The 26,142-nt window shown below is 42.1% G+C and overlaps 1 long non-coding RNA gene across 1 annotated transcript in view; it reads left to right on the top strand.

Annotated features, from left to right (window-relative positions):
- Positions 1–24,430, top strand: part of LOC138758927 (uncharacterized) — a 188,795-nt gene extending 164,365 nt beyond the window's left edge. The window contains exon 3 of the long non-coding RNA XR_011354535.1: positions 22,588–24,430. This is a non-coding gene — a long non-coding RNA (uncharacterized lncRNA). The remainder of the gene's footprint in view (positions 1–22,587) is intronic.
- Positions 24,431–26,142: the final 1,712 nt, after the last annotated feature.

The following is a 26,142-nucleotide window of genomic DNA, read 5'->3' as shown; positions in this document are numbered from 1 at the left end:
CAGCCTGTGTCCAATATCCATAAAGGAAAAATCCCCCCAAACCCCAGGTCAGTCAGTTAATTAACTCAGTCCAAAAACATAGTCCATAGAATTCAATCTCAAAGTTCAACGTCCAAGATTAGCTCTTTAACTGATAATAAAGGATGTTGTATTGAACATTTGAGAGAGAAATGACTGATGTTGCATTGCAGTAAACTTATGAATCCTCACTTATGAGGCACGTGCATTTTAAAGAGTTCCCCAGCTACCCTCTACCACTCCAAATGCCGTTCCAATGGCCATTCTCTGCTTCACAGCTGGATTCTCCCTTTGTCAGCATTCAGCTGTACCACAAGTTCTTAGCAGAAATCCATACTATATAATGACAGTCCGCAATCAAAAAGGCCCGACCATGCTCCATAACAATGCCATTCCTCATAAAGTATGACATGCTTCCTGCCAGGAGCATAGCATTGTATACTTCCAGCAAGTCAGGACCCACCCAGACCCACAGAGACGTCACTTCAAGCAGTCTTACTCAAACCAAAGGGACATAGAAGTCCAACATGAAAGGCTGTGCTGATCCTCTGTACGCCCATCTGCAAGGATGTGGCTGAGCCATCCTCTTTCTTAAGGCTCCCTCTTTGAACCTTTTGGTAGAAGAAATGCAAGCACGTCTCATCCTGTTCCACTGTGCAGGCTCTGGAACAGAAAATAATTTTTTAAAACAAATTTTTTGACATACAGCCTGGTAAAAAACCATTTCAGCCCATGAGCCTGTGCCACCTAATTACACCCAATTAGCCTACACCCTCTGTATGTTTCAAATGGAGGGAGGAAACTGGAGCCCATACTGGAAACCCACGCAGACATGAGGAGGACATACCAATTCTTTACAGAGAGTGCAGGATTCAAACCCTGGATCTGATCACTGGGGCAAAAACAGCATTGCAAGAACTGTGCCACCCCCATTGAAAGTCTCACTGACATATCACTTATATATGCTCTTGGAGGATTCTGAGGTGAATATCACTTATTGGCTCTTCACCTCATGAAGTTCCTCCCATATATCCCACCCCTCTCACCTCTTCACCACTTGTTCCTCCCTCATATCCCACCCCTCTCACCACTTCATTGCTTGAAGTTCCTCACTCATATCTCACCCCTCATACCTCTTCACCTCTTGAAGTTCCTCCCTCATATTCTACCCCCTCATCTCTTCACCTCTTGAAGTTCCTCCCTCATATCCCACCCCTCTCAGCCCTTCACCTCTTGAAGTTCCTCCCTCATATCCCACCCCACTCACATCTTCACCTCTTGAAGTTCCTCCCTCATATCCAAACCCTCTCACCTCTTCACCTCTTGTTCCTCCCTCATATCCCACCCCTCTCACCTCTTCACCACCTGAGGTTCATCCCTCATATCCCACCCCATTCACCTCTTCACCTCTTGAAGTTCCTCCCTCATATCCCAACCCTCTCAGCCCACCTCTTGAAGTTCCTCCCTCATATCCCACCCCTCTCAGCCCTTCAACTCTTGGTTCCTCCCTCATATCCCACCTCACTCACCTCTTCATCTCTTGAAGTTCCTCCCTCATATCCCACGCCTCTCACCTCTTCACCGCTTGATGTTCCTCTCTCATATCCCACCCTCTCACCTCTTCACCTCTTGTTCCGCCCTCTTATCCCACCCCTGTCATCACCTCTTGAAGTTCCTCCCTCATATCCCACCCCTCTCACCTCTTCACCTCTTGAAGTTCCTCCCTCATATCCGACCCCACTCACCTCTTCACCTCTTGTTCCTCCCTCATATCCCACCCCTCTCAGCCCTTCATCTCTTGAAGTTCCTCCCTCATATCCCACCCCACTCACCTCTTCACCTCTTGAAGTTCCTCCCTCTTATCCAACCCCTCTCACCTCTTCACCTCTTGTTCCTCCCTCATATCCCACCCCTCTCATCACCTCTTGTTCCTCCCTCATATGCCACGCCTCTCACCACTTCACCGCTTGATGTTCCTCTCTCATATCCCACTGCTCTCTTCTCTTCACCTCTTGAAGATCCTCCCTCATATCCCACCCCTCTCACCTCTTCACCGCTTGAGGTTCCTCCCTCATATCCCACTGCTCTCACCTCTTCACCTCCTGAAGTTTCTCCCTCATATCCCACCCCTCTCATCACTTCACCTATTGTTTCTACCTCATATCCCACCCTCTCACCTCTTCACCTCTTGTTCCTCCCTCATATCCCATCCCTCTCATCACCTCTTGAAGTTCCTCCCTCATATCCCACCCCTCTCACCTCTTCACCTCTTGAAGTTCCTCCCTCATATCCGACCCCACTCACCTCTTCACCTCTTGTTCCTACCTCATATCCCACCCCTCTCACATCTTGAAGTTCCTCCCTCATATCCTACCTCTCTCACCTCTACACCTCTTGAAGTTCCTCCCTCATATCCCACCCCACTCAGCTCTTCACCTCTTGAACTTCCTCACTCATATCCCACACCTCTCACCCCTTCACCTCTTGAAGTTCCTCCCTCATATCCCACCCCCTCACCTCTTCACCTCTTGAAGTTCCTCCCTCATATCCCACGCCTCTCACTTCTTCACCTCTTGAAATTACTGCCTCATATCCCACCCCTCTCACCTCTTCACCTCCTGAGATCCATCCCTCATATCCCAGCCCTCTCACCTCTTCACATCTTGAAGTTCCTCCCTCATATCCCACCCCTCTCAGCCCACCTTTTGGTTCCTCCCTCATATCCCACCCCACTCACCTCTTCACCTCTTGAAGTTCCTCCCTCATATCCCACCACTTTCACCTCTTCACCTCTTGAAGTTCCTCCCTCATATCCCACGCCTCTCACCTCTTCACCGCTTGGTTCCTCTCTCATATCCCACCCCTCTCACCTATTCACCTCTTGAAGATCCTCCCTCATATCTCACCCTTTTCACCTCTTCACCTCTTGAAGTTCCTCCCTCATATCCCACGCCTCTCACCTCTTTACCTCCTGAAGTTCCTCCCTCATATCCCACCCCTCTCATCACTTCACCTCTTGTTTCTACCTCATATCCCACCCTCTCACCTCTTCACCTCTTGAAGTTCCTCCCTCATATCCCACCCCTCTCACCTTTTCACCTCTTGAAGTTCCTCCCTCATATCCCACCCCTCTCACCTCTTCATCTCTTGAAGTTCCTCCCTCATATCCCACCCCTCTCACCTCTTCACCTCTTGTTCCTCCCTCATATCCCACCCCTCTCACCTCTTCACCTCTTGGTTCCTCCCTTATATCCCACCCCTCTCACCTCTTCACCTCTTGAAGTTCCTCCCTCATATCCCACCCCTCTCACCTCTTCACCGCTTGAAATTCCTCCCTCATATCCCACCCCTCTCCCCTGCAGAAGGAGGAGTTTTGCTGATGTTGGTGATTGTTGGTTCAGTTCCCATTGTTTCTTTCTTGCCCTCTGATCACCTTTGGACGCCTCCCCCCCAGATTACTAGCAGTAAAAGAAGGGTTTCATCGTTTTCCAACCAGTGTACTCCTTCTTTAGTTTGTCTCCATTCTCTGGAGTCAGCAACTTCATGTTCAGCTTCCACATTCCCCTGCCGGCCTTCCGGTCCTCTTGTAGGTGACAGGAGGTGCAAAGGAGACAGTGGTCAGAGAAGAACACCGGCATAACATCGGTGATTCTTACAGTGACAGCCTTCGAGAGGGTCTCCAAGAGCCAGCACCCCGTCTGTGTACCCTAACCGCAAATTACCTGCAGCCTGTGTGGATCCCTGCAATGGGTTATGGATGAGCGATGTTTTGTGCTATGTGAAGATTGCAGCTATGGGGTGGACAATCTGCTTGAGCAATGTCATATTAAAGCAGTTAATATGGGTCAATTTTATCCAGATAATCTCTTAATCACTGCTGTAAATTATACATCTTTTATATATATTTATATATATATATATATAAATATATATATATATATATATATATATATCAATCTGAAAAGGCAGGGGAGGGGTGAGATAATATAGCGATTGTGATAAAATCCAACCTTCACCAACAATGATGGAGAGGAGAGTGCATCAGAATTAGTATTAGCAAATGAATAGAAGCTTCTTAGTGCACAGCATTAATGATTTGCAGGTGAAAAGTCTCCAATTAACACTTCAGGGTAATCATTAATACTGTGCCAGAAAATACCCAATCCATTAACAGCCCGGATTTGTACTGATTCACCACACCTTCAAATATTGTGCAATGAATTATGTTTCCTGCAAATACTAAAAAATCTGATCGATTCTTTGAAGTAAAATAAACCTTAACTTGCATTGAACATTGTCTAGGGATTTCTATTCCATGCAAAACTTGTCGGGTAACCACAGTGGAATAACATCTACAGTGTATGTTGCTTTTACTCTCAGGAAATATTTGAAGATGTGGAAGTGTAATCAGACAAAAATAACACCGAGGCGATGTGAAAGATATCACAAGCATAAGTTATAAAATGGGAAATGTTGGAAAATAATGGAAATGCTCAGTCGGTCAGGTCAAGATTCAAGATTCAAGATTCAAGATACATTTATTGTCATGTAATAAAACAATGTCATATTACAGAAAATTGCTTTTGCCTGTTGTAAGGCAGACAGATTCACCATCTGCAGAAATATCCTGAAGTGTCTCTTACAGTCAGAGACACTCCCCCACCAGATTCCGTAGATTTGTCTCTGGCTCTTCCGCAACCTCTGCAGTTACACAGAGTCCAGTCCAAACCATTGGAAACCTGAGCTCCAGATCCAAATCTCCAACACAATCAGGAACTCTTCAGTACCTTCGGCACCCCCTCACATCCGGTTCCGATACCTGGTACACCTTCAGCCAGTTTCGAGTCAGTCTCCAGCAGTCTGCAGCCTGGTGCAGGTCCCTTGACTGCAGTCTCCAGTAGCCCACAACCTCCATGGGTTCCTCGACTCAAGTTGCCAGCAGCCCGCCACGTGTGTAGGTCTTCCGGCCGCAGAGCCCCCTCACTGCTCCGTTGCCGTGGGCCATCTCTTCTGCTTTTCCTTCTCACATGAGGGGGGAGGAAATCTCCCATTTTTAGTTCTCAGTGCCAATCCTCCATTTCCCTGGAGTTGGCAACCCATCGTGGCTGCCGCTGTTTTTGGCACAGACCCTGGCGGTCACGGGATTTTAAATAAAACCACCGTCGGCTCCTTTAACGGGCCTTTCAAAGCCTGTGCAGAGCTGACATCAGTTGACTGGGCGGTTGGGTCCTGCAGGAGTGCTGCATCTCTGCTTCTTGCTCTCCGTGGGTCTGTACCAGCAGCAGCACTGCCATTGCAGCAGCTCCAGCAAGGCCGCCATTAAAATTACATGAATAATGGAAAAAAAGGGAAATGTTGGAAATCAATGGAAATGCTCAGTCAGTCAGATGAAATATGTGATAAGAGAACCAGCGTTAATATTTCAAATTAAAGACCCTTCATCAGTACAGGCAGTCCCCTGTTATGAATGAGCTTAGCTACCTGGGTCTGTCCATAAGCCAAATTTGTACGAAAGGCGGAACAGGTACTTATGGTTCTTATTTAGCATTTGTGAGGTAACATCCTGCACATTATGCACATATGCAAATTAGGGAACAATTTGTAAGAAGGAGTTGTTCATAAGCTGGACATTCGTAACCTGAGGACTGCCTGTACTCTCAATCTGTTGAAGAGTCTTTGACCTGAAATATTTCCATTTATCTTCCCACGGATGCAGCCTGACCTGTTGAGTATTTTCACCATTTTCTGTTTTTATTTGGAAACTATGGAGTGGAGGTTAATGAAGCCTGAATGATTCTTAAAAAGTGGATGCCCTCTTGATTTTACTGTCCAGGAGGAGCCTGGCAAGAGGCAAGATGTTAATGGGAGCGTGTGGTTGAGAACAACGCCTATCATTATTCTTCTTGATTAATTTGGATGAAGTAGTGAGCAATTTAATGAGAGAAGAGCAAGACAGGATGGTGCTTTGTATTGTCCTTAACGCTCATGTATTTGAGGGACTTTAAATAACATGAATATTAGGAAACATTTTCAATGCAGAAGACTTAATGAGATATAGTGCATGAGAAACAAAACAAGTGACTGAGCACTTTGACACGTATTGGAGGCATTGTGGGAAGTGGTCAATTAACGGTAGGTATAGGTTTCTGATGATACATATGCCTGTTATAAAGAGACTGCAGTGATGTTTGTTGATCAAGAAGTTGGGAGTAGAGATAATAAAATTGAAAGAGTGGTCAGAAGCACAAGCAAGAATGAATCTGTACAGGATGAGGTAAAGAAAGAATGCATAATACATCTAGAAAGCAAAGGGCAGAAGGTTATATATTAAGGAAAAGTTGGATAGTTGGTTAGGTATATGGACAAGATGGGTATGGAAGGTTATGGGATGGATCTGGGTCATTGGGGCTGGGGGAGAAGGTGTTTGGCATGGACTCGAAGGGCCAAATTGGCCTGCTTCTATACTGTAATTGTAACATGGTTGAGTTCAGTTGTAAATTGAAATCATGAAGGATGAAAAACAACTGCAAAGGTGAGAGGGCTTGTCAAGAACAAAGAACTATAATAATCCAGAGAAAAAAATGATCTGAATGCATTTAGCTCTTTCATGAATTAACACAACTCTTGCTTGAACTGGGGAAAACAGGATCTAAATTGTAATGCTGGGGAACTCTGCCGGTCTTTTAGCGTCCATAGGAGACAAAGATATATTGCCAACATTTTGGGTCTGAGTCCTTCTTCAAGGAATAAGCAGAATGAGCAAAAAACAGGAAATATCAGAATGCACCCAAAATGTCCCAGCAGGCACATTGAGGTCGCACCACAGAATTGGTCTCCGTTTACCTCAACTCTGTTTTGTCCCCCGGTCCAGTCCCTCCCCACCTACAACTGGGACACTTCACATACCCTCCATCACTTCATAATCTTCCAGTTCCAAAACTCGATTGCCTCATGTTTACCCTGGACATCCAATCACTATACACCTCCATCTCTGATACCAAAGGCATTAAAGCCCTTTGTTTCCTTTTGGAGAATAGACCCAACTTATCCCCCTCTATCACCACCCTTCCCCAGCTGACAGAACTTGGCCACACCTTCAATAATTTCTCCTTTGACTCATCCCACTTTCTCCAGGTTAAAGGGGTAGCCATGGGTACTGGCATGGGCCCCAGCTATGCCTGCCTTTTTGTTGGCTACGTGTAGCAATCCATGATACAAGCCTACACAGGCAAGGCCCCTCAACTCTTCCTCCGCTACATCAATGACTACTTTGGTGCTACCTCGTGCATCCATGATGAGCTTGTTGACTTCATCCACTTTGCTGTCATCTTCCATCCCAACCTCAAATTCTTTTTATCAATCTCTAATAACACTCTCCCTTTCTTTGATCTCTCTGTCTCCATCTTGGTAGACAAACTCGCAACAGACATCTTCTATAAACCCACCAACTCCCACAGCTACCTCGACTACACCTCTTTGTGTAGTCCCTTGTAAGGATTCCAGTCCATTCTCTCAATTCCTCAGTCTCCATCCCATTTGCAACAAGGACAAGGACTTCCATGCCAGATCATCAGAGATGTCCTCTTCCTTCAAACAACTTGGCTTTCCCTCCACCACCATCAACTCAGCCCTCACCCACATATCCTCCATTACCCACACATCTGCCCTGGACCCTCCACTCCCAAACTCAACAAAGGTAGTATTCCCCTTGTCCTCAGCTATCAACCCACAAGCTCTGCATCCAACACATCCTCCTCTGCCATTTCTGCCACCTACTATGTTATTCCACCACTAGACACGTATTCCCATCTCCTCCTTTTCCGCCTTCCATAGAGACCACTCCCTCCATGGATCCCTTGTCCACTCCTCCCTCCCAACCAATTGTCCCCTTGGGACCTACTCCATGACCACAAGAGAGGCTTCATTGCACCTGATAGGTTGAATATACCTGGGACTGTCTGATCTCAGAAGCTAAGCAGGCACTATATCTCATTAAATCTTCCTTGGAGGGAAGACCACCAAGGAACACCAGGTGCTGTAGGTTTCTCTGAGGGGCGCAGGACAAAGTGATGACTCTCTTACAGTAGACAAGGTTAAAGAATTTCATGTATGTTACATTCTAAATGTAGTATTACATGACAATAATGCAACCGTCACCTTTACTTGTGCCCACACCTCCTCCCTCACCACCATTCGGGGCCCAAATCAGTCCTTCCAAGTGAAGCAACGTTTCACTTGTGAATCTGCAGGTGTCATCTCCTGTATCTGGTGCTTCTGTTGTGATATCCTTACATTGGATAGACTGGACGCAGACTGGGAGATTGCTTTGTTGATCACCTCAGCTCATTCTGCCACAATAACGTGGATCTTCCAATGGCCACCCATTTCAATTCCCCATCCCATTCCCTTTCTGAAATGCACTGCCAGACTGAAATCACCCATAAATTAGAGGAACCATATCTCATCTCCGACTAGCATCCCCCAACCCGATGGGACTTCTATGCTTTTCGTTAAACTGTTACCCCCACCCCCCCACCTTATTTCTTTCCCCGTCACCTTCCCCTGGTCTGTCTCTCTCCATTTTCCCTGTCTCCTTTTGTACTGACAAAATCAATTTTCACCTCTCCCCTTATCATTTCCAATTAACATATTTTGTTGGGCTAGACTCCTCCCCCAGCCAGCGCTGTCTGTATTCTGAGATTTCCTGGTTTTGCTAATTCTGTTTATTCCTTTGTTACGGGCCCGGAGGTCCCCAAAACCCAGCAGCAATAGAAATTCACCAAGACAAATGGTTACTTAAACAAGACTTGCTTTTGATTATCGTAAAATATGAAAACAAGATCAAACTTATTCCTATTAACTTAATTTAACCTAATTTAACCCCTTCTAAATTTAAGTGTACATATATGCAATATGTGTATAAGTTCAGAAAAGTTGTTTAATTCACAGTCCAATCTCACTTCTCACTCCTCCAAGTTCACTGGTATCAAGCAATCCTTATACTGTGGACAGAATTTAACAGTTATGAATCTTCACCAGGCTTTGGTGCTTGTAAGGTAAATGGTGACTGCTCAGGAAGGTTCTTTTCAGTTTTCACAGAGATTTGTTGAACACAAGCTGATTCCTTCCAATCAGATACTTCAGTGCCTTGCCGAAGAAACCTCATCAGGTTTTTCCAGATGATGACCTTTTTCTTTCAGGTCACCACAGAGTTCATTTTCTGTTCCCCTTATTTCAAGTGAAACATATACAGTCAGCCATCTCCTCTTGCATGGATCACAAGGGCTTTGAACAGGCTGACCTAAAAACTCACAACCCGTCTTCAAAATAGGCTTTTTCCGCAGCACCGGACCCAATCTTCTGATTCTGTTCATCTGTTGCTTTCCAAAACAGTAATCTATTACTCCACAGCATGTCCAATTAATGCCTACTTGTGAAGTCTTTATAGGCATTCTTCAGAGTTTTTGCCAAGGCATTCAGAGCCTGGAATGTCTGGCTTGAACAAAGCTCTGGCATTTTAAATGAGTTATTTGTTGTGAAGTATTTGTATCTTTTTGTGACCACACTAAAAAAACCTCACAATTTATCTCCTTTAAAACTTATCTATATACAATATAAAATATAACATAATCTGTCACACCTTGAAGAAGGGCTCAGACCCGAAACGTCAGCAGTATAATTTTGTCTCCTGTGGATGCTGAAAGACCAGCTGAGTTCCTCCAGCATTTTGGTGTGTTTTTACTACAATCATAGCATCTGCAGACTTTCGTGTTTCACTCAGGATCCAAATTATACACAGCAAAACGCAAACAGAAGCAATGGGAGAGTAACAACTAGGCCATGAGAGGAAGCACACAAGGCATCCCTTAATAATCACAGAGCACCTATGATATAGGGATTACTTAAAGTGGTATGTGAGTGGAAAGAAAAAGGTTGAGAACCACTGATATAGAGACTTGGAGTCCTTCCGTGGAAGTGTGGGCTCATAGATTACCCCCAGACCGTCTTAAAATTGTGAAATTGGTATTCGACCACATGCAAGGTTTGGGCATAGTCTGCAGATTTGACAGCTGTTGGGTTTCACCATTGTATATAGTTCCAAAAAAATCTGAGGATTGATGGCCTTGTGGTAATTATTGTTCCCTGATCAATTCTACCATGCCTGGCCGATACAACATTCCCAATTTACAAGACTTTTCAGTAAACCTCCATGGCAAAAATAGATCTAGTACATGCTTACTATTAGATTCCAGTTGAGCCTTCTGATGTCGTGAAGACGGCAGTAATTATGTTGGAATTTCTGTGAAGGGCATTCTGCCGACAGCTCAGACATTTCAGTGGTTTATGGACCACCTTCTTGCCAACCTTGGTTTTGTGTTTGTTTACATCAGCGATATTCTGGTCACAAGTGTGGATGAAGAGGAGCACAAGTGCAACCATATCTCATTGTTTCAGAGGCTTGATGACTTTGACATTGTGATCAATCCCACTAAATGCATTTGGCACTGCTGATCTTATATTTTTGGGACATAGAGTTACGCAACGTGATATTTTTCCCAATGAATCTAAAGTGAATGATTTGAGACCTTCCTACACCTGTTACATTTGGCCAGTTGCGAGGTTTTTTAGGCATGTGGAATTTTTATCGCTGATTCCTGCCGAATGCTGCAGCATCTCTATTACCCCTTCTTCTTTGGCTTGGCTTCGCGGACGAAGATTTATGGAGGGGGTAAAAGTCCACGTCAGCTGCAGGCTCGTTTGTGGCTGACAAGTCCGATGCGGGACAGGCAGACACGGTTGCAGCGGCTGCAGGGGAAAATTGGTTGGTTGGGGTTGGGTGTTGGGTTTTTCCTCCTTTGCCTTTTGTCAGTGAGGTGGGCTCTGCGGTCTTCTTCAAAGGAGGTTGCTGCCCGCCAAACTGTGAGGTGCCAAGATGCACGGTTTGAGGCGTTATCAGCCCACTGGCGGTGGTCAATGTGGCAGGCACCAAGAGATTTCTTTAGGCAGTCCTTGTACCTTTTCTTTGGTGCACCTCTGTCACGGTGGCCAGTGGAGAGCTCGCCATATAACACGATCTTGGGAAGGCGATGGTCCTCCATTCTGGAGACGTGACCCATCCAGCGCAGCTGGATCTTCAGCAGCGTGGACTCGATGCTGTCGACCTCTGCCATCTCGAGTACTTCGACGTTAGGGATGAAAGCGCTCCAATGGATGTTGAGGATGGAGCGGAGACAACGCTGGTGGAAGCGTTCTAGGAGCCGTAGGTGATGCCGGTAGAGGACCCATGATTCGGAGCCGAACAGGAGTGTGGGTATGACAACGGCTCTGTATACGCTTATCTTTGTGAGGTTTTTCAGTTGGTTGTTTTTCCAGACTCTTTTGTGTAGTCTTCCAAAGGTGCTATTTGCCTTGGCGAGTCTGTTGTCTACCCCTTACTGAACTACTAAAAGGATCCATCAAGTCCATGTCCAAAAGACCTTTGGGAGATAATGCCTTGTGTGCTTTCAACAATGTGAAGACTGCACTTGCGAAAGCTACGATGCTTGTACATCAAAAGCCCAATGCCTTGCTCTCTCCTATCGCAGATACATCTGTCAGTGCTATGGGATCAGTGTTAGAACAATTAATCCATTTTTTTTCAGCCAAGCTGTCATTGGCTTAGGCAAAGTATATTGTGTTTGGTCGAGAACTATTGGCCATCTATCAAGTAGTGAAACATTTCCACTTTTTATTGGAAGGCTGCCCTTTCACCATTTACACAGACCACCAGCCTCTTATGCATACTGTGAGTATAAGCATACATCTCTTCTTGCCCAGAGAGATTCGGCACTTGGACTACATCCTACAATTTTCGTCAGATACATGGCACATCTGAGAAAAAGCGAATGCTATGGCCAACTCCCTGTCCAGGTGCAACATTGATGCTTCACATACGACTACTATTTCACTGCTATGGCTTGTGCACAGCACACCGATCCTGATCTTATCCGGTATTGCTGGATCAACTTGGGTCTCCATCTTCAAGATGTGACCCTGGATAAATCGGGTGAAAGATTAGTCTACGGGTTTTCCACAGGAAGACCTAGGCCTTTTGTGCCGGTGGTTGTGAGGCATCCTGGTAGAAGAGCATCAATCAAGCTAGTTACAGAATGTTTTACCAGGCCTCATGTTAAACGGGATATTGGATTATGGGCAAGGACTAGCTTCCTGGCTCCACTTGTAACGGCACTGATTTACCACAGCTTAAGAACAAATGAAGAATACGCTCATTTGTTTCTTTCAGTACACCATGAAGTCGACTTTCTTTATTTTTATTCCCTAGACACAGCTCTGCATTCTTCAACTCACCAAACACCACCCAGCTAAACTCCTCTGACCTTCTCATTGGCTCACTGCCATACAGATGATCCTGACACACTAAGTGCATGCTCAGACATCCTTGGACTGACCAAAACAGCTTGCTTAGTTGGCAATATACTAGTAGACTTAAAATATGACAGGAAATCAGAAAAATAGGTTATATCTTAAAAAAAAAGGTACATAATAGGAAATTTTAAGGTTATTTTCATGATCAGCAGCCCAACATCTATTAATTACACCCAAAAGCGTTCAGGAAGCAATCTCTTAATTGTCCACTGTAGTTAGTGTGGCAAAAATCCCTTTGTCAGTTGACTGACTTCCAATTTAACTACTGGCCTTAAGAAATAGCTGGGAAATTCCTTTGTTAGATGGAGAGCAAAACACATTGGGGGATGCTGAGAATCTACTTTGATGACAAATACTGCACCTTAAAGTATGCTGCACTATGTGACGTAATAAACAGCTTTCCTACCTTCAGCAAACTTGGATAAAAACTAACAAAAGGTACTTAATTGTGTGTTTGAACACATGATCAGCCCACATAGGTATTACATTTTTAATATGGCTAGAAAGGTGAGCATTTACTGTCCACCCCTGTATGCCCTTGATGGGTGACAGTGAGCCACCTTCTTGAACTCCTTAAATATTGATGTGCCTGGACCTCTGATTTTATATTCAGTAATGATGAAGAATCTTCTGATTGTGCAGTTCATGTACTCATTGACTGCAATCTAACAGTGGCTCCTACCCTCTGATACACCTGATACCTGGATCACCTGCAGCAAATGTCTCGAGACATTAGGAAATTAACACTGATATGGTCTTCACAAAATGCTTCAAATACATTGGAAGGGTAACCAAATGTAAGCATCCTCTCCCAGACCAACATCCCTATCACTGAGGTCCTAGTTACAATCCGCTGGCTATGTTTTACAGGCCATGTTGTTTGCATGCCCAATACAAAACTCTTCAAATGCTCTATTCTGAGCTCTGTTGTGGGAGGAGATAACTAGGTAGACAGGGAAAATATTTATGGTTGTGTTCAGTTTCCAAGGAGAGTGCAAAATCCCTGTGTCATGACAAGTAGAGAAGGATTTTTGGACTGACATTGAGAATGACATTGAGCCAGCATCTTGTAAGGCTCTGAGCACCAATACCTTCCTAATGATTTGGGATTTGGAAACGGGGATCAAGGAGGTGTGATCTGGACATGGGGCCTTGAGATTGGGTTCATCACTGAAGCGTGTCAGATGGCTATAGAGGTTACAAAAGTACCCGGGATGGATATATTGGAGGAGGCAGTGAGATCTACAGCCACTCACTATCACTGAAAGGACTTTCTTTTGCTTCTCTCTTGCTTTAACAGTGATACTGGTTTAGTTGGTGACTCTGCTTGCCTTTGCAGGGAATAGAAAGGAAAGAATTCTGTGTATCTTGTGACGTGACAATATATTGAATCTTGGACCTTGAATCATTCCACCTCACAACCTACCTTCTGCCCTTCCTTTGAAAAGTCTATTGTTTTCACATTGGCCTCATTAACCATCCTACAACTCAGAAATTCCAAGTGTAAGCAAATTCTGATACAGGATATGAGAGGATATAGAGGAGGACAGGGATGAAACGCCAAAAGAGCTTCAGGAAGACCGTCAGGCTATTCCCAATCAACCTGAAGTATGCAATATAGGAACTTTTGGCAACAAATGATAGATGGCAATACAAAATCCTCATGCATAGGCTCAGTTTCCTGGACAGGTTGGAACATCTGCATCTTTGTAGGCTTGCAATTTAATGTCAAGTAGTAATAGACCTGAAGTCCTGTTTGGAGCATTTACAAGTTAAAAGGTAATCCATTTCAGTAACAGGAAGACCTCTGTCTAGATCTGTCCTTGTAACAATAATGAATATATTGTCATATATATTTTTTAATATGTAGAGATAGAACATAATAACAGGCCCTTTCGGCCCACAAGCCCATGATGCCCAGGTACCCCCATGTGACAAATTAATCTACTAACCACGTATGTTTATTTGGAAGGTGGGAGGAAACCTACGCATACCCAGGAAGAACATACAAACTCCTTGCAGTCAGTGCCAGATTCGAACTCGAGTCCCTGGTGCTGTAATAGTGTTGTGCTAACCACTACACTAACTGTGCAGTGCTCATCAGCTCCAAAGTTTTTACTTGCTGCCTGCAGCTGAGCTGGTAATTCACAAAAAAAGGCAATAGCATATATAATCTGAATTAAAAAGAGACAATAAATACAAAAGATAGATAGATAATAAATATTCATAGTTATCCTAGTGCAAAAAAAGGTGATTTTGCAATCCAGAAAGAGTTTCAAGAGCCTGATAACTGTTGGAAAAAAAACTGTTCTTGAACCTAAAAATACTGGTTTACAGGCTTCTGTACCTCTGCTTGAAGATACAAGAGCTTGATACAGTGACAAGAGTTTGTGACCAGGGTGATAGGGTCCTTTATTAAGTTGGCTGCTTTCTTGAGGCCGCATCTCAAAGTCAGTGCCCGCCATAATGTTTGGGACAAAGACACTTTTTTCCCCTGTGCTCCACAGTTTTAAATTTGTAATTCACGTTGTAATTAAAAGTGCACATTCCAGATTTTATTCAAGGTTATTTGTTTACATTTTGGTTTGACCATTTAGAAATTGCAGCACTTTTTAAACATAGTCCCCTCATTTCAGGGCACCATAATAGTTGGGACATTTGGCTTCATGTGTGTTTGTGAGTACTCAGGTATGTTTAATTGCTTCATTGGTGCTGCTGTAAGAGAGCAAGGCTTGGTTCTAAGCTTTTGATCACCTTTGGATTCCGTAGTTGCCATTTTTCAACATGAGGACCAGAGTTGTGCCAATGAAAGTCAAAGAAGCCAATATGAGATGTTGATAATTAACAATGATGGAAACCAGTCAGTATATTTTGCACACTGCTCCTGTAAAAGTTTGATGAAGTTTCCAAGGCAGAAGGAAATGTAGATGCTACTTGACCTGTTGAGTTCCTCCAGCAGATTGTTATTTTGCCTAAAGAGATAGCTGCATGAGTGATCAATAACCAATTAAATCTTAGAACATAATCGTCTGTAAGGAATAAAAATAGAAAAGATAGAGCTTCTTGCTGTTAGAACACTGAGTGAAAAAATTATTCCAAAGAAGCTTGAAATTATAACCTGTCACTTGAACTTCCTTCATTATATTAAAAGTTTATAAAAGCTTCAAAGTTTCATTGTTCAATATATAGTAGTCCATATTAAATGCAAGGGTGGTGGAAATCTCTTAACATATGCAGAATACATTAATGGTACATTATTGTGATTTTGCCTTGAACAGTGATTTCTGAGTTTGTGAAAGAGAACCCTACTTGTGAACCAGCAAGAAAGAGATTGTAATTATGCTACAAGGCCACTTGTCAGAGGTGCTAAAAGGTACATAATGAGCTAAATTATATATTGCCTTACCATTATGAATGGCTCAACTGGGATTGTTAGGAAACTTTGTGAGTTGGAACAAAGATGTTCCATTGCACTCACCTTGACAGATACAGGTGACTCTAGGATTGACCATCACCTAATCTGCTTATGATCACTATCAGCTTGGCTCCAAAACTCTAGCAGCAAAAAAGCAGAAAGGGGAGAAGGAGAATATCAGCAATTGGAGACCCATGTCATTATTAAACATTGAATACAAGATCCTGTCCAAGGCCATCACCAATCCAGTCGTCTATTCTAGAACAGATGATCCACCTGGACCAAATGTGAACGTTCTGGGAAGGAAAATCATTGATAGCCTCATACTGCTCAGAGATACCATTGCCTACAAGCAAAACAGAAGGGTGGACACCTGCCTGGTTAGCTTAATCCAGGAGAAGGGTTTAGACTGGATCTCGCACATATACATAACGCACATGCTCTCCAAAATGGGCTTTGGGGTGAGAAACAAAATTGGATTAAATGCTCTACATGGGCAACTGTAATGCAGTCCAAATCAATGTATGAGAAACAGTTAGCTTCCCCATCAAAGCTGGAGTCAGCAAGGTTGCCTGCTCTGTCTGGACTTATTTGTAGTACTGCATAGAGCCCTTTGGGAAGGATGAGGGAATAAGAGGTGTGACGTTGCCAGACAGTGGAGGCACTCAGGTCAAAGCTCCGCTGCACATGGATAATCGTGATTACTGATCAGACACACGATTGGTCTGCACACTGATAAGCATCTGAGGCCAGTTTGAATTAGTATCGGGGACCAGAGTAAGCCAGTAGAAGAGCAAAGCAATGCTCTTCAGAAATTGATCAGACTGGTCAATCATTCCCTTCACAGTCAGATCTGATTGTATGAAGGTGCTGGGGATTTGATCTCGAAGGGCCGAGGCACGCAAAAAAATGGGTTGGAGAAAATCCACCAGAAATCGGGTCAGTGGGCGTGATGCTCACTCTGAATAGCAGAGTAAAACCTGATCATCAGGTGTGAGGTACTCTCAGTACAGATGTGGTCCACTCTTTGCACCTCTGCCTGGTGCTCACCAGAGCGCTTTTACGGTTCATCTGGAGATGCAAAATGGAAAGGGTCTGAAGGGTCACTATGCACTAGTCTACAGACAATGGGGACAAGGATATACCCAATGTGGCCCTTATCCTGATGACCACCTTTGTGTGTGGCTGCAGCAGGCTGTGTGTGGAACCAAAGAATAAGGGCACCAAATGTTACAATGTACTGAGGTTCTACCTCTCTCAGTTGCTGCGAAGGATGAGCTTGGCTCTGTTGTTGCACAATGTCCAAGTCAGCTGGACTTTGCCACACTATACCTATCCTTTGTGGATAATTTTTTTCTGGAGAAGCATCTTGACCACAAGTCTATCATGCAGTGCTCAGCACTGAATTCCCTGCAGACACTGAGGGACAAGATCTCGATGGATACTATGGGGTGGTTCCCTGAGTAGACAGTCCAGGCCTTCTGGCAGAATGCCTCATCGTCAGTGCTCATTAATAACCACCATGACTTGGCCTGGCTGGTGGTGAGAGGGGCCCTACTGGTCAGATCCTTCCTTGTACATCAGAATTATCACCCATTACGTGCATTGTCCCCAACACAACTGTGGTGGAGCGGAGACAGTCACCTACCTTTTTTTAGAATGTGGATTTGACGTGTGTGTGGAGAAGGATACAAGAGTCCTTGACATGGTTCATCCCCGGCAGCAACGTGACAGAGGACTCTCTGATTTATGGCCTGTTTCAGGGGAAGTACAGAATGACAGGCATCCAGAGCTGCTGGAAGATCATCAACTCAGTGAAAGACGATCTTTGTTCTCCCTGAAACCTGTTGGTTTTCCAGCACACTATGTTGTGTGCTCCTTTGAAGAAGACCGCAGAGCCCACCTCACTGACAAAAGGCAAAGGAGGAAAAACCCAACACCCAACCCCAACCAACCAATTTTCCCCTGCAACCGCTGCAATCGTGTCTGCCTGTCCCGCATCGGACTTGTCAGCCACAAACGAGCCTGCAGCTGACGTGGACTTTTTACCCCCTCCATAAATCTTCGTCCGCGAAGCCAAGCCAAAGAATGTTGTACACCACTCACCATCAACAAAGGTTCATAAAAAGATTAAAATATGAGGACAAGCTACCTTATCTACAGAGCCAACCTTCAGTAAAGGCAGGTATCAATGATAAATTACATTGAAAAAAAGGGTATTTAAACATCAAGACCTCAAACCTGGCACAAAACTGCTAGTCTGCTGAGTAACAGTGATCCTTGCATTCCTCTACTCTTCTACAACATTTACAGAAGGCACGACCACATCCCCTTGACATCAGAGACAAAATGTTTTTGAAAGTTAAGACTTTGTACCTGACAAAAAAACTTCATTGTTTGCCAAGTAGCAATGATCCCTGCCCTGCTGAGATTTGGAGTACTTACTACAGCCACCTTGAAACATTTGGGAAACTCCACCAGAACTGGCTCCACAACATTCTTTAGATCCACTGCAGGATCAGTGACCTAACATCAGTTTCCTCTTCCAGGCCAACCTCCCCAGCTGAGCTTACGCCCAGCCGACTCCATGCCTAACACCTGAAGTAGACACTACACTAAGCTCAGTTGTGGATAAAGATTATCAGGTGGTCAGAGGAAAAGATACATGGATGTACTATACTCAAAGTTTTCTTGAAGGAGTGCAATATCCGGATCAACTCAAGGGAATCTCTGCTCAAAGTACAGAAGCAGCATTTGACATGGCAAATAGAACCTCGAGTTCAAGAGGACACAGTAAATCAGCATAATCGACTGCAGCACTATAAACACCTGACAAACTATCCAACTGTCTAGCATCAGCCCATCGGCCACCTTCTGCCCCATTGCGGAAAAGTTTTGCTGTTCCTACTTTTTGTCATTAGTCACCATAGAACCCATGGAACTGAAATGGAAGCAAATCATTCTTGATCCTTAGCGATTTCTCAGAAGAGGGAGAGTTATTTAAGAGGCTAAAACATGCAAGATGTTACTAATTTATCATTCTGACTGCCTCAGCTGGCATTGTTGCAAACCTTAGGGTGATATAAACATTGCAATAATTTTCTGAAATTGTGCAGACATTGAGGATCTGTGAGTAGTGGACCTGTAAATGAAAGGGATTATAATCGCCCTACTTACTATATTGCATAATTCAACATAAAAATAATTGGTTTTGAGTTATTTTGAAGTGCATATAATGGAAATGATAATGGAGAGTTGAGGTATTTGCCCTAGATAGTACAAATAATAGGTTTTGATATCACTTTATGCCAGGAATGTTATTGGTTTTATAATATTACTGTTCTGTTAGGTCATGTGTCCAGACAGGGTAGGAAATATGCCTTTAAATTTGTAAAGATGACATTTTTTGTTTTTGAGTGATTTTCTGATGGCCTTTCAGTATCTGTATTTAAGAAACATTGAAAGAAAAATTAATAATAAAACTCATGTGTTGTCCTTTTCACTAATTTCACATTCTTCAGTAAACACCACAAGAAAATAAAAATCAATATGAAGTTCCTTACTCAGCTATTAAAAAAAGCCTACTCTACAGCAGAAAGTAAATTAACTCGATCTTGTGGGAGTTGTAAAGCAACATAATGATGTACTTTGGAAATCTATTTGTGATACAAGAAAAATGCTGGAGTTTGCAACTGGTCAGCAGGTCAGTTACCGGAGGAAGATAATATACTTTAAAGGGTTAGGAAGGATCTGTGAAATGAGTATAATAAGTTTGATGGACAATTTCAATCAAATAAATAGTTTAGAGCCAGAACTTGTAAATATAGGTATAGTGACTCAGTTACATTTTTACATTCTCTACCTCTTAGGGAACAGACAATATGAACTTCATACTGGTTTTATATGTCTTTTCTCTTCATTTACCATGGTTTAGAAAAATACTTTTTTGCAAAATGGATGTTTCCCTGGAAGCTATGGGTGTTCAAAATTGCCCTATTTGTCATGAAAACCATGAAAGACCACGTTCTGTCGAGATGGAAAATAAATTGTTCATATTGAGGATTCACAATAAAAGTTATCTGATCCAACGTGAAAAGAAAACAATGTCCAGAGTCTCCATTGAAAAATTAACATGAAAATATAATTTAGGAGGAGGTTTATAGCTCCCAAATTTAAAAATTATTACCGAGCAGCCCAGGTGAGATTTCTTTCTTTTTTGAGGAAGGAGACAAACCTGCATGGTTGAAAATAGAACTAGAAAAAACAGGAGAGAGAATATTGGAAAATTTTATATATAATTGAGAAGTGAAATTAATATCTGGTAAGAAAGAAGCCCCCTTGTTAAAACATCTAATTAATATTTGGTATAAAATAATGTGAGTTTGGAATGAAAGGGGGTCTATCTACTAAAACACCTCTGATTCAAAATAGGCTTATCACTTTTGCAATGGGTAATAAAATTTTAGAGACTTGGTCTCATAAAGGGATCAGCTATATTGAAGATTGCTATGAGCAGGGGAAACATGTCATTTGAGCAATTAACAACACAATCCTGCTACTTTCAATTAAGAGCATACATAAGGGAAAAATTGGGGCCAATAATGTTTTTATCAAAGTCTAGTGATGTGGAGAATCTGATTTGAAAGGGAAATACAAAGAAATTCACTTCAGCAACGTATTTCTTACTTCTAATGGGAGCCCCTAATCAGGGAGTTCATAAGTCTAGACGGAGATGGGAATCTGACTTAAAAGTGAGGAGTGATGAGCAAAACTGGCCTGATTTATGTAAGGACAGTATGACACATACAATAAATGTAAGGTATAGATTAGTACAATACTATTTTTTGCATCAGTTATATCTCACACTACAGAAATTAAATAAGTTAGAATTAGACTTATCAGATAAATGTTTTAGATGTGGCAAGGAAATAGGAACTTCCTTACACTCGACTTGGTCATGTTCTAAAGGGAGACTTTTTTAGGTGGATTTAGGATTTTTTAAAAACAGATTATTGGAATATCATTTCCACAAAAAACAGAATTGTTTTTACAGGGAAATATGATGGGGATAAGACCACCATTGAAATGATATACATATCAAGTTGAATTTGTTAAAATTGCATTGGCAGTGGCCAGGAAGTGTATTGCAGTTACTTGCAAGTCTGACTCCCATCTAGGTATGGCACGTTGGAATGCAGAAATGCATAGCTGCGTTTCCCTTCAGAAAATTACTTACAACCTAAGAAATAAGAATGACTTATTTCTGCAAATATGGAGTCCCTATTTACAGATCTCAGGCGTAAATCTTTAGTTGATTTTTTTTCCAGTCCTCGAGTCCACATTAACCTTCTCTAAAGAAGACTAGTTAAATAATAAATAGAAATCCATGGAATAAATTGTTTTTATTTTTCCACTCTTTTCTTTTCATCTTTCTTCTTTCTTTTTCTCTTCTCACACACTTTTCTTTGGGGTCTTTTGGGTGGGTGGGTGGGGGTTTGGAGGGTTTGGGTTGCAGCCATCATGCAGCATAAATTTATTTACTTATGTATTTTTATTTCTTAATTTTGTATTTGACTACGTGTATGGTCTAAAAATTGTTTAAAAATATTTTTTGAAACAGAAAATTATGGATATATTTGACAAGCTTGGGTGCATCTGTGGAGAAGCAAAAAGAGTTACACGTACAAATTGAATTTTAATTGAAAAATTCATTCAGTCATTAATTCTTAGTGAGCAGCTCAAATACTAACATTGTGAGGACAGCTTGGATGAAGTAATGCACCTGATGGATGTGAATCCCCCACACACAGTAGCCTGAAAGAGAAAAAGCATGGAGAACAGCGAGCACATTCGCAGTCTTCTGGAGAACTGCTCCAGATTGTTCAAATGACTACCTCAATGATAGCCTTAGCTGCAGCAAAAAAATGTATAATGTCAACCTGGAAATCAGAAGAGAGCCTGAGAGTACAGCAATGGTACATAGAAATGAATAAATGTATTCCATTGGAAAAAAAAACATATAATTTTAAAAAATAAAGTCACATTATTTGAACAAATTTGGGAACCGTACATGGAACACAACAGAGAGGGCCTACTGCGGACCTCCACCCCCTAAAATGATAGAATGAGGGGAAGGCGAAATGGACTGACCCAGTGTGTGAAAGTAGATGGCACAATTTTCTTGTTTATTTTCATTGTGTGATGACCCCACCTCACTGACAAAAGGCAAAGGAGGAAAAACCCAACACCCAACCCCAACCAACCAATTTTCCCTTGCAACCGCTGCAATCGTGTCTGCCTGTCCCGCATAGGACTTGTCAGCCACAAACGAGCCTGCAGCTGACGTGGACTTTTTACCCCCTCCATAAATCTTCGTCCGCGAAGCCAAGCCAAAGAAAAGATGACATTGTTTAATGGGTTTATTGTATTATATATGTTGAACGTTTAATGGGTCTGGAGGGGGTGGGAAGGAGGGAGGGAAGGGAGGGGGGAAAGGGGAGAATATGACACTGTGTACATTCAAGAAGGAAATGTTTGTGTGTATTTTGGTTAATATGGTTCATCGTGTGAAAAATAAAAAATTATATAAAAGAAAGCGAGCCGCTGAAGGTTGCTAAATGTGTTGATTGAAATATCTCGTCCGCTGACAACTTTGCCTGAATATACATGCAAATCAAATATAAAACCTGCTTTTATTGATCTTTCTCTTATCTTCAAATCATGAATAGGTCCTTCAATGGATTCGCTGATATTTCTCATTCAAGCTCAACTAGCTGTCATACAACTTCAGACTGCTGCATCTTGGCTGTCGATACCATTGTTCAGAAGAGCTCGTATTGTGTCAGAGCAGTACAGCAATCTGTCCTTTACCAGAATTTTGAAGCTACTTGGCTACTTCACAAAGCATAATTCCACCATTAACCTTTTGTTGGCTATAAAACTATCAGTCTCCCCAACTATATATTGTTGCAATTAACACCAAAATGTTGTAGATATTAGTAGAATTTTCTAGATTCAGATCTGCTTGGGATTTTCCTTCAGGGGATTTGCAGCCAGCAACTTTCCACCAGCAACCAATGGAACAGCACTGTATGGGTTAACAAGGATAGCCTAAAGCAGGTACAAGAAAGGCATGGACAGTTGTTGACTTCCATCTAATTCATTTCAAGATATGCATAAATGCTTGTCGCACAAGTCATACCAGTTCCATGTTCAGAAGTGTGATCACACATAGAGCTGTTTGAAAGCATGTCTAGTAGGCAGGTCATGGCATCATTTAGTGCATTAGTCCAGCTTTGGTAAAATGCATTTTGAGATTGGCTCACATGGAGAATCCAAATTATAGCTGCGGGACGGACATCAACCTCTCCATCCAATAAATACTGGAATTAGATTTTGAGCATAATAACGGCATTCCGGACTAACCTCTGATGGTTCCATTGCTGTCATTATAATAGAACTTGTAGAGCAAAATCTGTAGTGGAAAATAATGGAACCTGTAGCACTAATTTCTTGGGCAGCCTTAACTGAGAGAAAGATTAATTGAATTGTGTGATCCTACTGTCTGCTTTGCATTGTTATCCAATTTAAGAGGACTTTAGCTTCTCTCATTTACAAAAATGCAACATTGCCAAAATAATCTTATGATATTTACATTATAATGTAAAAACCAATGGTCCTTAAAACACATTGAGTACTTCCACAACAAGGCAGTTTCGGGTGTTGTCTGCTGCCATGCCAGCTTTCTTTCTCCAATATATATTCTTTTCATGTTTTATTCTTTGCACTGTAAGACCCTATTAGTCAAGATGACATCAAATCCCAAAAAAATAAAACTCCTCAAGGTTCCTTCTGCCCTAGTGTACCTGTTACTAGAAACCACATTTATGAACAATAAGTTTTCATGGAATTTTAGCCAATTTATGGCAGCAGAACAGGGAGATAACCTGGAGTCATTGCAGCATTTGCCAAGGTCAATTTAAGGTGCCACTAACGAGAATTATCCACACACATGAGCTTTATCTGGGTTTTGCTTATCTATGGATTGGAACCCTTTGAACAGGTGGTGGTCCATTCTCTGACATTGACATGTTTCATTATTGGTGTACAGTTCTTTCAATGGTAAATTAGGAGGATTATAAAGTTTAAAGGTTTTCCTACTTTTTGGAAATATGTATCCTTTTCTTGGAGCAAGTCAGAATATTAACATAAGTAATTTCTCTCTATTAATTGTCGCCTTGACATGCAGTGAATTAAAGAGAGAAATAAGTTTAAATTGAGTCTGAGCCTTTATCCTCAAAGGTCCCCACCATCCAGTCCATGTCCTCTTCACTCTGCTACCTTCACTCTGCTACCAAAGGTGCAGGAGTGTGAAGACAAGCACTCAGTGGCACAAGGACAGCTTCTTCCCCACTGGCATCAGATTCCTGAATAATCAATGAACCAAAGACACGGCCTTATTTTTGTGCCCCATTATTGTTAATTTTTTATAGCGATGTCGTAAGATGGTTATAATATGTATGTTTGCACTATAATGCTGCTGGAAAACACCTGACTTGTTCATGACAATAAATCCTGATTCTGAATCTGATTCTTTTCATTCATTTAAAAGTTGAAATTGTTCATAAAACAGATTCTCTGAAAAAATGTATTTGGTATAATTGTCAGTTCCTTTACTGATTTTTTGGAGGGTATTATCATTCCATTCTCCTTCAGTGAAGGTACTTTTATTATCTTTGTAGGATCTCCTTCACAGATTATCCAGAAAAGCCAATTATTTCCTGCCTGCTTGTTGACAAAAGCCAGTTCTGGCTCTTTACTGCACAATAGGTGAGGAATTTGATTCAGGGAACACTGTACTGCAATCATTTATATTCTACTCTTCCGGAACATCCTTAATTTTTTTGGGGATTGTTCTAACCCTGTACTGAGAGAATTGTAAATTAATGCAACTTGTTGGGAACTGTATTCAGTGGTGAAAGACAGAAATACAGAGGAATGAATCATAGAGGAGGTTTTTGATAGAATTCGTACTTCTAAAGATCATTAGATCAGAGGGGTGCACAGGAAATGTTGCATTATCGCAAGTTTTATCTTTCAGATGAAATGATAAACCAAAGCCCTGGTTGCCTGGCCAAGTAATTCAAAAGTTCTTATAATATTACTTGAATACTTACAGAACAAATTATAGATTGACAGATTCAAAATGGAAAGAAGTCAAAAATATTGAGATGTTAAGACATTTTCTCAATATTCCATCCTCAACATAACCAACATCACTGAGTCCTACAACATAGAACAAACCTTTTGACATAATGGCTCTATGCTGTCCAAGTTGTCATTCTGGGTTGGTCCCATTTGCTTGTATTTGATCCCTCTTCTTTTAAATCCTTCGTATCCATGTACCCATCCAAATGTCTTTTGAATGTCAAAATTATACCTGATTCTGTGGTTCTTGATGCCAACTCACTCCAGATATTGACCATCCTCTGAATGAAAAAGTCCCTCTAAAATCTTTCCCCTCTCACCTTAAATCTACACTCTTTAGTTTTAGAATTGTTTACCCCAGAAAAAAGACTGAAAGCAATCACTTTATCCATGCCTTCATGTGGTCATTCCTCAGCCTCCTACATTCCAGGGAATAGAGATCCAGACCATCTAACCCTTCCCAATAACCATAGCCCTCTAGCCCTGGAAACATTTTGTTGAATTTCCTCTGCATTCTTTCCAATGTACTTACATTCTGCCTCTAGCTGGTTGATGAAAACTTCACACAGTACTCCAAGTGTAGTCTTACCATTGTCTTGTACAGTTGTGTCATGAAGTCCTAGCATTCATACACAATATTGCACCCAATGAAGGCCAGCATTTCTAAGGCCTTCACCACCTTTTCCAAATGAGTTGCCATACTCAAGGAAATATGTACCTTTATCCGTAGGTCTCTCTGTTCTGCCACACTCTGCAGAGCCCTGCCATTTACTGTGTCAAAGGTAAATCTTATCACAGAAGAAATAATCATAAATGAAGTAATTAATCGTATCAAAGCAAAAATTTTGCTTTAACATTGAATTGAATTGCTTATTGTCATATGTTCCAAGCTACAGTGAAAAGCTATATTGTATTTTGTGTGCTGTCCAACAAATAGTGTAATAATAAAACAAAAATGCAAGATACAGACAAAAGTACAGTAAAAACAATGTAAAGTCATTATCCCTTACCAATGAAGGGTGAAGGGTCCAATTAAGTATCTGATACCAGCAAGCAGCAAGAAACTGCACTTGAAA

This window comes from Narcine bancroftii, chromosome 1 (assembly GCF_036971445.1).
Source record: "Narcine bancroftii isolate sNarBan1 chromosome 1, sNarBan1.hap1, whole genome shotgun sequence".
NCBI lineage: Eukaryota > Metazoa > Chordata > Chondrichthyes > Torpediniformes > Narcinidae > Narcine > Narcine bancroftii.
This window is presented reverse-complemented; position numbering and strand designations above follow the sequence as displayed.